Source organism: Tachypleus tridentatus, chromosome 12 (genome assembly GCF_004210375.1).
Source record: "Tachypleus tridentatus isolate NWPU-2018 chromosome 12, ASM421037v1, whole genome shotgun sequence".
In the NCBI taxonomy this organism is placed as follows: domain Eukaryota; kingdom Metazoa; phylum Arthropoda; class Merostomata; order Xiphosura; family Limulidae; genus Tachypleus; species Tachypleus tridentatus.
Genome location: NC_134836.1, coordinates 29,456,029 through 29,467,318, shown reverse-complemented (window position 1 = coordinate 29,467,318; position 11,290 = coordinate 29,456,029). Strand labels below are relative to the sequence as shown.

Sequence of the window (11,290 nt, the reverse complement as noted above, 5' to 3'; positions counted from 1 at the left end):
AATTAAACTACGTAGTACAGTCTGTTCTGTAAGTTAATTGGATTTCGTGAACACGCGCACAGCTCAAAGTATATTTTCATTAAGAAATCGATATGATAAATTTGTACTTTTGAATATTTCCATACCTTCTTTTAATAACGAGATATTTCTTACTTTAAAAAAAAACGTGGTGTCTTATTCAAAACACAAAAGATAATTAGCGTACTTATACTGAATGCTTGCTTGACTAATGTTCAAGAAAATAGAGCTAACATCCAATCAGCAATGTTCATGTTGCACGCGGGTCCGCGGTAAGTTGTGATGCACCCACCATTCTCGTATCATGGTTGTTACAGGAAGAAACCACGTGTTAGGAGATATCCTAGTACAGGCAGTCAGGTAACAGCTACTAGCTATAATACTTTATTTAGTCTCGGACTTATTTCTTAAGCGGATGTGTATCGAGAGCAGTATTATTACAATACAGCTGTCTCTATTTGACAAGACTTGTATTAGTCCACTATAAGTTTCTATTTTAAAATTCTCATCGTATGTGTGGTTACTACTGGATACGTCTCCTAAACTGTGACTATCTTCTTGACTTTAGTCGTCCAATCCATACCTGCTTCTTCTTCAGAGATATCGGACAAATGCGGAGCGCATAAAAGTGACTTCTCTAGTAGACCGTCTAAACGTAAGTCATATTTTCTTTATTGGAGTAATCTAGTCTAAAAGTAGTGTTAAAATAACCCTTCAAATCGATACCTATACCTCAGAATAAAAATATTGTTTTTCTCATTGTTAATATATTGTCTTTAATTTCAACTACTGCAGCAAAAGGTTAAACACAAACGATTTGTCTAACTGGAAATTTTCGAATTTAAATAAATTATTTTGCTTGACAAAATAACTCTACGCTTCTTTGATTACAGTGTCCGAGCTTTCTTTTATCTTCTTGCCATATCAGTTATCACGAGCTAACCAAGTGATGTACTGTAAAAGAAAATTATCATACTGCTCTATGTCTACCAGTTTAAGCACTATTGGTTATTAGAACTACCATTGAAAAATATGGTATTAACAGACCTATTTATCCTGTCACTAAGTGTCGTTTCTGTCCAGAATTTACACAACACTAATGCATTTCTATATAAAATTGTTTAACTCACTCATATTTAATATAATACCATGTTTCGCGCAGAAAAACCAGGACTTTTATTGTTACACTGGTTTTAACATCCATATCATGTACTTCCGGTCTTTCTATTTAGTTTTCTATATATTGGTCTCCAACTAAACTGTTTTAAAGGTTTATCATGTTTGGTTTGGTTTGTTTTTTGAATTTCGTACAAAGCTACGCAGGGCTATCTGCGGTAGCTGCCTTTAGTTTAGCAGTATAAGACTAGAGGAAAGGCAGCTAGTCATCACCACCTACCTCCAACTCTTGAGCTACTCTTTTACCAACGAATAGTGAGATTGATTGTAACATTATAACGCCCCCATGGCTGAAAGGGCGAGCATATTTGGTGTGATGGGGATTCAAACTCGCTACCCTCAGATTACGAGTCGATCGTCCTAACCACTTTTTAATTAGTGTATAATTAATACTTTTAGTATTAGTTTAGCTTTAAACATGTTTACAATACAAAAATTACTTGATTATCAAACCAACAACAAAGATGGTGCTGAGGTTGTTTGGAATAAAGTACTTAATAAATAAAAAACTTTCTGTTGAAAATCTTCACTCTATTGCTTCAAGCCCGTATTTCCTTCAACATCTTCAAATGTTAACGTACTGTTTGCTAACAAAAACTACAATCCACAAATGATAGCGTTATTGGTCTATAACCTTGTTTTCGCTTCTTACGCTCACAAGCTTAATAAGTTTGAAGTTATCCCACTGAACAGACGTCTAGTTCTTAACACATACATTATAAAGTTGAATGACTCGTTAAGAAATGTGACAGTTATGTAGCTTTCTGGAAAGAATCTGCTATATTTGAACCCCTGGTAAAGAAGTTTAATCAATCTAAGCAGATATATAACTTTCTAGAAATACAAAAAATGTGTAACGTGTAAAAAAGCCTGAGTAATTTAAACAGATATCCAGTTTTCTCGAAATACAAGAATGTTGCTCACCCTGATCAAGCTGCTTTACCGCTAAGTTCCAAACAGAACATTCTTTATACGTTTAAAGACAGTTCGCGATCTCTTCTTATTGTTGTAACAATATCTTATAAACTACCACAATGAAAACTTTCTTGGAAATTTCACCTTAACCAAGCACCTATCAACTGATAAATCCTTAAAACGAGTTAGCTTATTAATCAACTGAAGATTCGCCTTGTCCTAAGAGCCACCAATACCTATAAACTCAGCTTGTACTACCACAAAACGTGTTCAAGAACCACCAGTACCAGCTAACTCAGCTTAATACCACAAAAAATGTTCAAGTGTCACCAGTACCTACCAGCTCAGCTTGTAGAATTACAAAACATGTACAGAGTTAACAATATGTTTTTCAAACAACTTTGAAAATGGATCTATCTCTTTTCAATTTTTTTATAACCTTTCTCACAACAGTCTGGTTTGTTTTCAGTCTTTCACTACTACTTCACTGACAAGTCACGTGCACTGCTTTTTGATCATGTAACTAACGTCTATCCAGCACTTTACTTGAAACTTATCCAATGTTCGTTCATTTATTTCTTCTAGCGCAAAACTACATAAAGGACTATATGCACTATCCTCACCGCAAGAAATCAAATTCCGTATTTTAGCGTCGTAACGTCGTAAACGTGCTGCTGACCCACTAGGCGACATTATCCAATAAAAATAATTCAGTTTTTGACATTTGCCAATCTAAATACTTTATAAACTCGCTAACTCGTACGCATTTGTAACACTCAGCTATCTCTTCTTTGATTCCAATCTTTTCAAGCTTCAGACACACATACATTAAAGAGTTTGATTCAAATGAATATGATAGACCAAAGTACAAAGATGTTTGAAAATGGTTTGATCTGAAGCAATAGTAGAATAGTTTTACAACCGAATGAAAAATACCTTTATCACCTTCCACCGCCAAATCCGACCAAGGACCCTACCCCAAGAAAAGTCCACAACGTTCAACCACCAGTTTTAAAAGAACTATTACTTTTGGAGATGTACTTGTAGCTTGATAACTCAAGGCCCCCAAAAATATATTACTTAAAAAAATTTTACAATATTTCACCATCATATCTTATCAAGTACAACAACCAAGAAAGGTTTTTACTATATTCTATTTCCAATTTAAAAAGAAGAATTACTTCGATAAATCTTTTTATAACTTTCCATCTTCAGATACAAATAAAAAAAAAACCTTTTGCATACATCAACCTTACGTTTTTCCTCAATTAACAAGTATAATTTGTTTGTTTAACCTTTCGTTTCTCAGTTATCGTGATAGGAGGTAAACAAAATTGTGTGGTTTAAGATAAGTAAATGAAATGATTATATGGTGGACAGAGCACATATAACCAATTTGTACTTAATTCCAAACAACAACTTCTTAATGAAACATTAATTATAATTATTGTTTATTTTATATAATTAATTGTTACTTTTGTCATATATGTTATTGTTACCTTGTTTTATTTTTCTTATAACAAAATGTATGATCCTAGCTTATATTACTTACATATGTATCATACTTTAACACACACACATATGACTAATTTCTCTCAAAATTTTATCTAAATAAATGTTTCATGAGCATGTTTTCTAAAAACTAATTATTACGAATAATAATATATGTATAAAGACTGGTTTATTTGTTTTGAATTTCGCGCAAAGCTACTCAACGGCCATCTGCGCTAGCCGTTCCTAATTTAGCAGTGTAAGACTAGAGGGAAGGCATCTAGTCATCACCACATCACCACCACCGCCAACTCTTGGGCTACACTTTTACCAACGAATAGCGGAATTTACAATCATATTATAACGCCCTCGACGGTTCAAATGGCGAGCATGTTTGGTGTACGGAGATTCGAACCCACGACCGTCATTATACAAGACGAATTCCTTAACCAGCTAATCATACTGGGTCATTTTTAAAGGATGACTATCCTATTTCTAGCATTTCAAGAACACCAAACATGCTCACCCTTTCAGCCGTGGGGAATTATAATGTGAGGGTCAATCCCACTATTCGTTGGTAAAAGAGTAGCCCAAGAGTTGGCGGTGTGTGGTGATGACTAGCTGCCTCTCCTCTAGTCTTACACTATTAAATTAGGGACGGCTAGCACAGATAGCCCTCGAGTAGCTTTGTGTGAAATTCAAAAACAAACAAACTTCTTGATATTATATATTTCTGGATCTTCTCTTTGAATTGTCTCTCTGGTTTTGGCTTTATTAGCCTGTTAAGTTGAAGTACTCTTTTGTTTAAACGTTTTCAAAACTGAAATGTGCTGCGGGTAAAAGATGTGGGTTATTATAGCGTTGAAGCCGAGGTTTGCGATTGGACAAAATTTGATGATTGTTTCTCCGAGACAATCAAGCAAATATATTGGGGAATTTCAGTCAATGATTATGATCCTAGTTCGCCAGCAATAACAAGCGTAGAGAGTGCTTTTAAGCGATTTTATTTTATTAATTATCACGATCTCTACCAACGTACTCTCAAATCTAATTATGTGTCCAAAGCAGCGTGTTTCCGTTACAACTAATATAACTTATCTGTACTAAAGTTACGCAGATTGGTGATTAATGAAAGGTTTTCCTAATACATGAAAAATTGCCTCCCTTATATGCAATTGTAAAACACCCCAAAACGCTCATAAAAACTGCAAAACATAAAGTATATTAAACCACATATTTGCGCGTATCTTTGCACGAACTCAAAAAACCTTCATGCTAAGTTTGGTGAAAATCCATCAAAAGGAAGCGAAGTAATGGTAAAAACACAAAACCTTCAAAAAAAGCCGCAAAACTGAAAGTCTGTAAGTACCTCCTATTGAATCCACATCCACAGACATATTGAATCCACATCAATTTCTGCAAAGGTACATTCACACGCTGTGAAATAGTTACGTGGACGTTACTGTTATGTATACGAATGGAAAAAAAACTTTAAAAGACAAATTTTCTTCTTGAGACAAAAAGTACCTTCGTTTTATGTGGTCGGTAGCCATATATATCACAAACCCAGATAATATAATAACTCTAGTTGTATATACCACATACCGAGATAATATAATACCTCTGACTGTATATATTACAAACTTAGATAATATAATACTTCGAGCTGTATGCATCACAAACCTAGATAGCATGATATTTCTTGCTGTCTGTATATCATAAATTTATCAAAAGTAACCTAAAAACTTAAAGTTTGGCTTTACTTAATCTGAGTACAAACCACAGCAAAACTAAATACCGCCTCTCTTAATCGAATAACTACCAACTTAATAATGACTCCTGCAGCATAAAAACAAAATAAAGCAAGTTCGATAGTACAAGAACACTGAGAAGAACATATAAACAACAGTCTCCCTTGACAAACAACAAAAAGAACCACCTAAGCCGAGACACCAGGATTAACATCTGCAACCACAGCACGGTGCCAAATGAAAAATCCAAGATATAATATCGAAAACGTTCGAAGAGGTCAAACGAGTGTTACCATAATTCTCTGGTACAAAATGATCTCCAAAATCCAGAGGTACTAGAGAATAGGCATTACTACAAATACAGAAATTCTACTTTAAAGTTCAGTCTTTAAAGAAACCCACGAAATAAGTTACAATACTCATCACCAATAGATAGAAAAACACATGGGGTCCAAACTTTCTCTTAGGGGTTTAGTTTGTTTGGAATTTTCGCAAAGTTGCTTAATGACTAGTTGTTTCTACACTAGACAAAAGGAAACTAGTCAACACCATCCACAACGAATATTTGGATTGACCGTCACGTTATGACGCACCCACAGCTGAAAGAGCAAAAGTTTGGAGGAACAAAGATTCAAACACGCGACCTTCAAATTACGAGTCAAGCACCCCCTAACCACCAGGCCAGCCCAGTCTTGAACGTGCACAAGAAGTGATACAATTTTACCATTTTGGAAAGCTAAATAAAATTCAAACGTTCAGAAACAAACGTAGTGTTAATCTTAGTAATAGAAGTCAGAGACATCTAGATTATTGTAATGTTTCTCAAAAATAGAAAAATAATCTAATAAAACCTAACTTGACTCATATACCACAGTCTGGTATATGAAACCAGAAAATAAAGTGTTCCTTCGATTATCAACCAAAGTAGAATAAAGAAACAAATACTGAACAAAATGAAAAAAAAAAAACAAAGTGTTCGTCCTCCTCTAGTACAGCGGTACGTCTGCGAATTTACAACATTAAAATCATTGGTTCAATTCCCCTCGGTGGTCTCAGCAGATGTGGCTTTGCTATAAGAAAACAAAGAAACAAACAAAATATGTGTCCGACACACAATTCAAACATGTCCAATTTCGACACTAGAAAATCTATCCGTACTGTTGCTTTTGATCTGGAAGAAAGTATCTTTGTACCAAATTCCATGTAAACTGGTTGACATACAATGAATAGTTCACGAAATCTCCAAACTGTAATTTTTAACTCCTTCCCTAACAGGACTAAAAAATGGACTTAACCCATACTTTTGTATTGAGATGTATAGATTTAGTTTGTTTAAAGTTAAGCACAAAGCTACACAATGGATTAACTGTGATCTGTCCACTACGGGTATCAAAACCTGGTTTCTAGTGTTATAAATATACAGACACATCTCTCTGCCACTAGGGCACCAGTATAATTGACCAAAAACCCTACAAACAATTGTGAATTTTTTATGAGCTCTGCCTCCTCGAAAAATGGGCGGATCCCACTATTTTGTATATCACTGAGTTGGGCGTATGAAAAGTTATATATGCTCGAATGTTTATCTTGATTGCTATAAATACGGTCGCACAGGAGCTTAAAATAAACCTTCTCAGGTTGTTTTAATTTTCATCCTGTAAAATTTCTTAAAAGGCTTAATCCCAAAAAGAAATTGAAAAAGTGTCTGGGCATATTAGACCAAGGCATAACTCTACCAGTATTCAAGCCAATAAATGAAGGAATTGAAGTCGATTTAAAAGTATTTAAAAAAAGAAAGAAATGGAAACAAATAAGAGAAGAACAATATATCATTCGTTGAAAACATAAATACTCTTAAGTATGTTTTCTCTAGACGAACAGGTAACTTTTCTAGAAAAAATATTTCAATCTCGTAAATGTCTTGTATATAAGATAAGAAAAAAAAGTTGATGAACGAGATTACGTCATAACCCAAACCTATATCGCTATACGTCCAAAGGTCAAATTATAAAGAAAACAGCAAAGCAATATGTCATCGACTCACTAAACCACTTTGTTGTAATTTTAACTCAGAATAGTTGTTACAAATTTGAAGGTTAACTCGATGAAGCTACCACCCCGAACATGTATGATCATAATCTCAAAACTAACCTTGTCTCTGCTGCCATCTCTAACAAAGTTTCATATATCTTTTTGCATTGATTATCAACATCTTACCCTTCAGGAATAAATTCTAAAATTATCAAGAAGCCAAAATGTGAGCAACACAGATTCACTTTCTCTGACAGTTCATTCTATACATTTCTTTTGAATCAGAATAGAACTAAACATCAATACCTTTAATAGATCAGAAGATGTTCCAGTTTTATCATACACTTTCACAACACCAGACACACCTGACCTATGACACCTGAACGCTTTATCATAACGTTGACATTGTATTTATTGTTGTTTAAATGCAATGGGAAAAGACACGCTAACTAAAGTTTGCATGGTATCATAAGCGTGCCGGTAAACGAGACTTTAGTTAAAAGTGAATGCCATCCAGATATACCAGTCTGTGATTCTTTGTTTCTGAATGTCGCGCAAAGCTACACGAGGGCTACCTGCGCTAGCCGTTTCTAATTTAGTAGTGTAAGACTAGATGGAAGACAGCTAGTCATCACCATCCACCGCCAACCTTTGGGATATTCTTTTACCAACGAATAGTGAGATTGTCCGTCACATTATAACGCCTCCACGGCTGACAAGGCAAGCATCTTTGGTGCAATGTAGATTCGAACCCGCGACCCTCAGATTACGAGTCGAGCGCCTTAACCACCTGGTCATGCCGGGCCACCAGTCTGTGTCAGAATAGTCTTACAAATAATATATAATAGTATTGACAGAGGACACCACCATCGAAAACTTCTCTTGATTCTCAAAATGTTGAAGAAACCATTACATTTAATACTATAGGAATGCTATCATAACAATTTGTAGCCACTTGGTGCTCGTATCACTAAACCAATCCCGTCGTTTTAAAACCAATAAATAAGAATATCAATAAAAAACATTCATTTCATCATTTTATATTTTCTCAACCCAAACAAGCCGTTTTTGCATATAAACAGGTACTTCAGTGTTTTCATCACTCTGGTACCTATAAGCTAAAACTTTCGTCAAAACTTTGTAACCACAATTGTATAAAGTTGACGAATGAGTGATTATTCCATTAAAGCCTTTATTCCTTACTTCGATATGACTTTAATGGTGTCTTACAAATTCATTAACAAAATATGGTAGAAACATTGATAGAATTCCATATTAAATTTCTTCCCTTTAACAATAACAAGACAATCCGAATTTTTGCAGAACACATGCCAACATTTCACATAGTGACCAGTAGTACAGTGCTGATTACAGACACGTCTTCACTGATGTTGTAAGATCCACACCATCTGAACTACGAAACAAGGCATTAAAAATTATGTAAACATATCCAATCACTTCACCATTAAACATATCCAATCACTTCACCATCACCGTTCTTCAATTACTATCCCTTCAATTAGAAAATCAACTAAAAACTTTTGAGCATTTATCATTTTAATATCAACACATACATGCATTTACAGTGAAGGAATGTTTATCACACAGCAACTTCCGTCTATCTTGGTATTGATAAATAGGTTGTATATCTACAGTGAAGGAATGCTTATCACACAGCTTCTTCCTTCCATTTTCCTTCTTTTTGTATATATCAGTTATTGTGTAACGTTATCGCATAGTATGACCCAAATATATCTACACGGGCATGCAACGAAGAGGATATAATGCTAGCATTTAAGAAGAATTCCTATCTCGAAACGAACAAGTTTTGGACAACAGAATCTCAGTCTGTTTGATCACAAAATCTATGAAAGCAATCAATACGTCTTGCTACAACATACAGACAGATTTTAATCATTTACACAAATTCCTCGTGCATAAGAAGAAACATATTATTTTGTGATAAAAATATTTCGAGTACATGTAACAAAATTTCCCAAAATATGCACTCTAACATTAAGGATTGGTTTGGTTTGTTTCAAATTTCGCACAAAGCTACATGAGGGCTATCTGCGCTAGCCATCTCTAATTTAACAGTGTAAAACTAGAGTAGTGATTATTAACCTTGTTGGAGGTACTGAACCCCGGAAGTTTCGTACTTGCATTCACTGAACCCTTCGTAATTGGAAAAATAAAATATGATTTTTTTCAAATTCAAAACATAAGTAGATATTTTATTAGTGCACAAAATGAACCATGCATCGGTTGCACACAATATCACTGTGTTCAAAGAACAAAACCCACAAAACATGAATTTTACACAGAAACAAAAACATAACTCAATGAATATTTATTGCAAATCGATGTGACTTTTGCTGTTGCCTTTCAGAGACAAGTTCAGAAATGCGCGGCTTCACCTTGGCAAGTCCCACTCTCATATCATTTTCGCAACAAAGTCTGTTTCTTCTCTTCGTTTTTATGTCTACCATCCTCGAAAAGGATTGATCGTAAAGATACGTTGTAACAAACGGTATGAGTATCTCAAGGGCTTTCTTAGCAATAAGAGGGTACGTTGTGATTTGGTGACACCAAAACGTTGAGAGCGTTGTTGTTATGAAAAGCTGTTGTTGAACCTGGCTCTGCTGAAGTTCAATTATTTCGTCGAGGTATTCATCATTGACATCTACTGTCGCAACATTAAACGTTAAAGGCTGTCTCACCCATGCTGAATATGACTCTCTGATGTGGAAGTATCTGTCGAGAGACTTTGCGAGCTCATCTAAGTGCATGGTAATTGCTTGCTTCAGTTCCACGGGTACAGAAATGTCTCCGATTTCAGACACATCTTCGATCTTACTTACACAGTCGTCCAGCAGGGGAAAGTTTGCGAAGTTATCATTCTCTGTTCGTCGTTTCCATAATGGTTGCTTTTTTTGAAAAGCCTTCAGGTTTTCTTCCGCTTTGATGATGTTGTCTTCACCGCCCGACATCTGTTGATTGAGATGATTGAGAGCATTGAAGATATCGGCCATGTACGCCAAAATGAGAATGAACTCAGACTTTTCGAAGCAATCTGCATGACAATGTTAGTGCTCTCGCAAAAGCAGGACTAATTCCACACGCATGGCAAAAATACGATTCAGCACCTTTCCCCGGGATAACCACCGAACGTTAAAATGGTACAGAAGTACCTCGAATTCAGAGCCCATTTCATTACACAGCTCTTTGAAAATGCGGTGCTTTAGGGCACTATTTCTCACAAAGCTCACACATTCCACTGCAATTTTAATATTTCTGCTAGTTTTGAAGGCAAGGTTTTTGTTGCCAACGCATGCCTGTGCAGAACACAGTGCGTTACAATAATGTGTGGTGCATCGGCTTTCACCAGCGCACCAAAACCAAAATTTCGTCGCAGCATGACTGGAGCTCCGTCCGAACAAAATGCAGAAACCATATCCCATGAAAGATCGTTGTCTCTGAAGAAGTCATCCACAAGTTTCTTCACGTCGACTGCTTTAGTTGTTGTTGTAAGAGGCTTACAATATAAAAATATTCTTTTATCTCGTCGTTCTTCATATAGCGCACGAATACAACAAGCTGGCTTAGATTGGAATCGTCGGTCGTCTCGTCGAGTTGAAGGCTGAATTTTACTGGACTTGAAATCAGAACTGCAACTACTTGAGACAAGATGTCATCGCTCATGTCATCTATTCTGCTGCTGATGGTGTCATTTGAAAGAGGAATTTGGGATAACTTATTTTCAACAGCTTTTCCCAGCATGATATTCGACATCTTCAACGCAGCTGGTTTTACGAGTGCTTCACCAATGTTGTATGGTTTGCTCTGCTTTGCGATCAAGTACGCAACTTTGTACGGTGCTGTGAGGATCGGTTTGTCGTTGGGTACAA

General features: G+C 35.6%; 1 protein-coding gene across 1 annotated transcript in view; it reads left to right on the top strand.

Annotated features, from left to right (window-relative positions):
* Positions 1-433: 433 nt before the first annotated feature.
* The window catches only part of LOC143235444 (uncharacterized), a 33,966-nt gene continuing 23,109 nt past the window's right edge, over positions 434-11,290 (top strand). The window contains exon 1 of the mRNA XM_076473618.1: positions 434-673. The gene's annotated coding sequence lies outside the window, so the exon portion shown is untranslated. The remainder of the gene's footprint in view (positions 674-11,290) is intronic.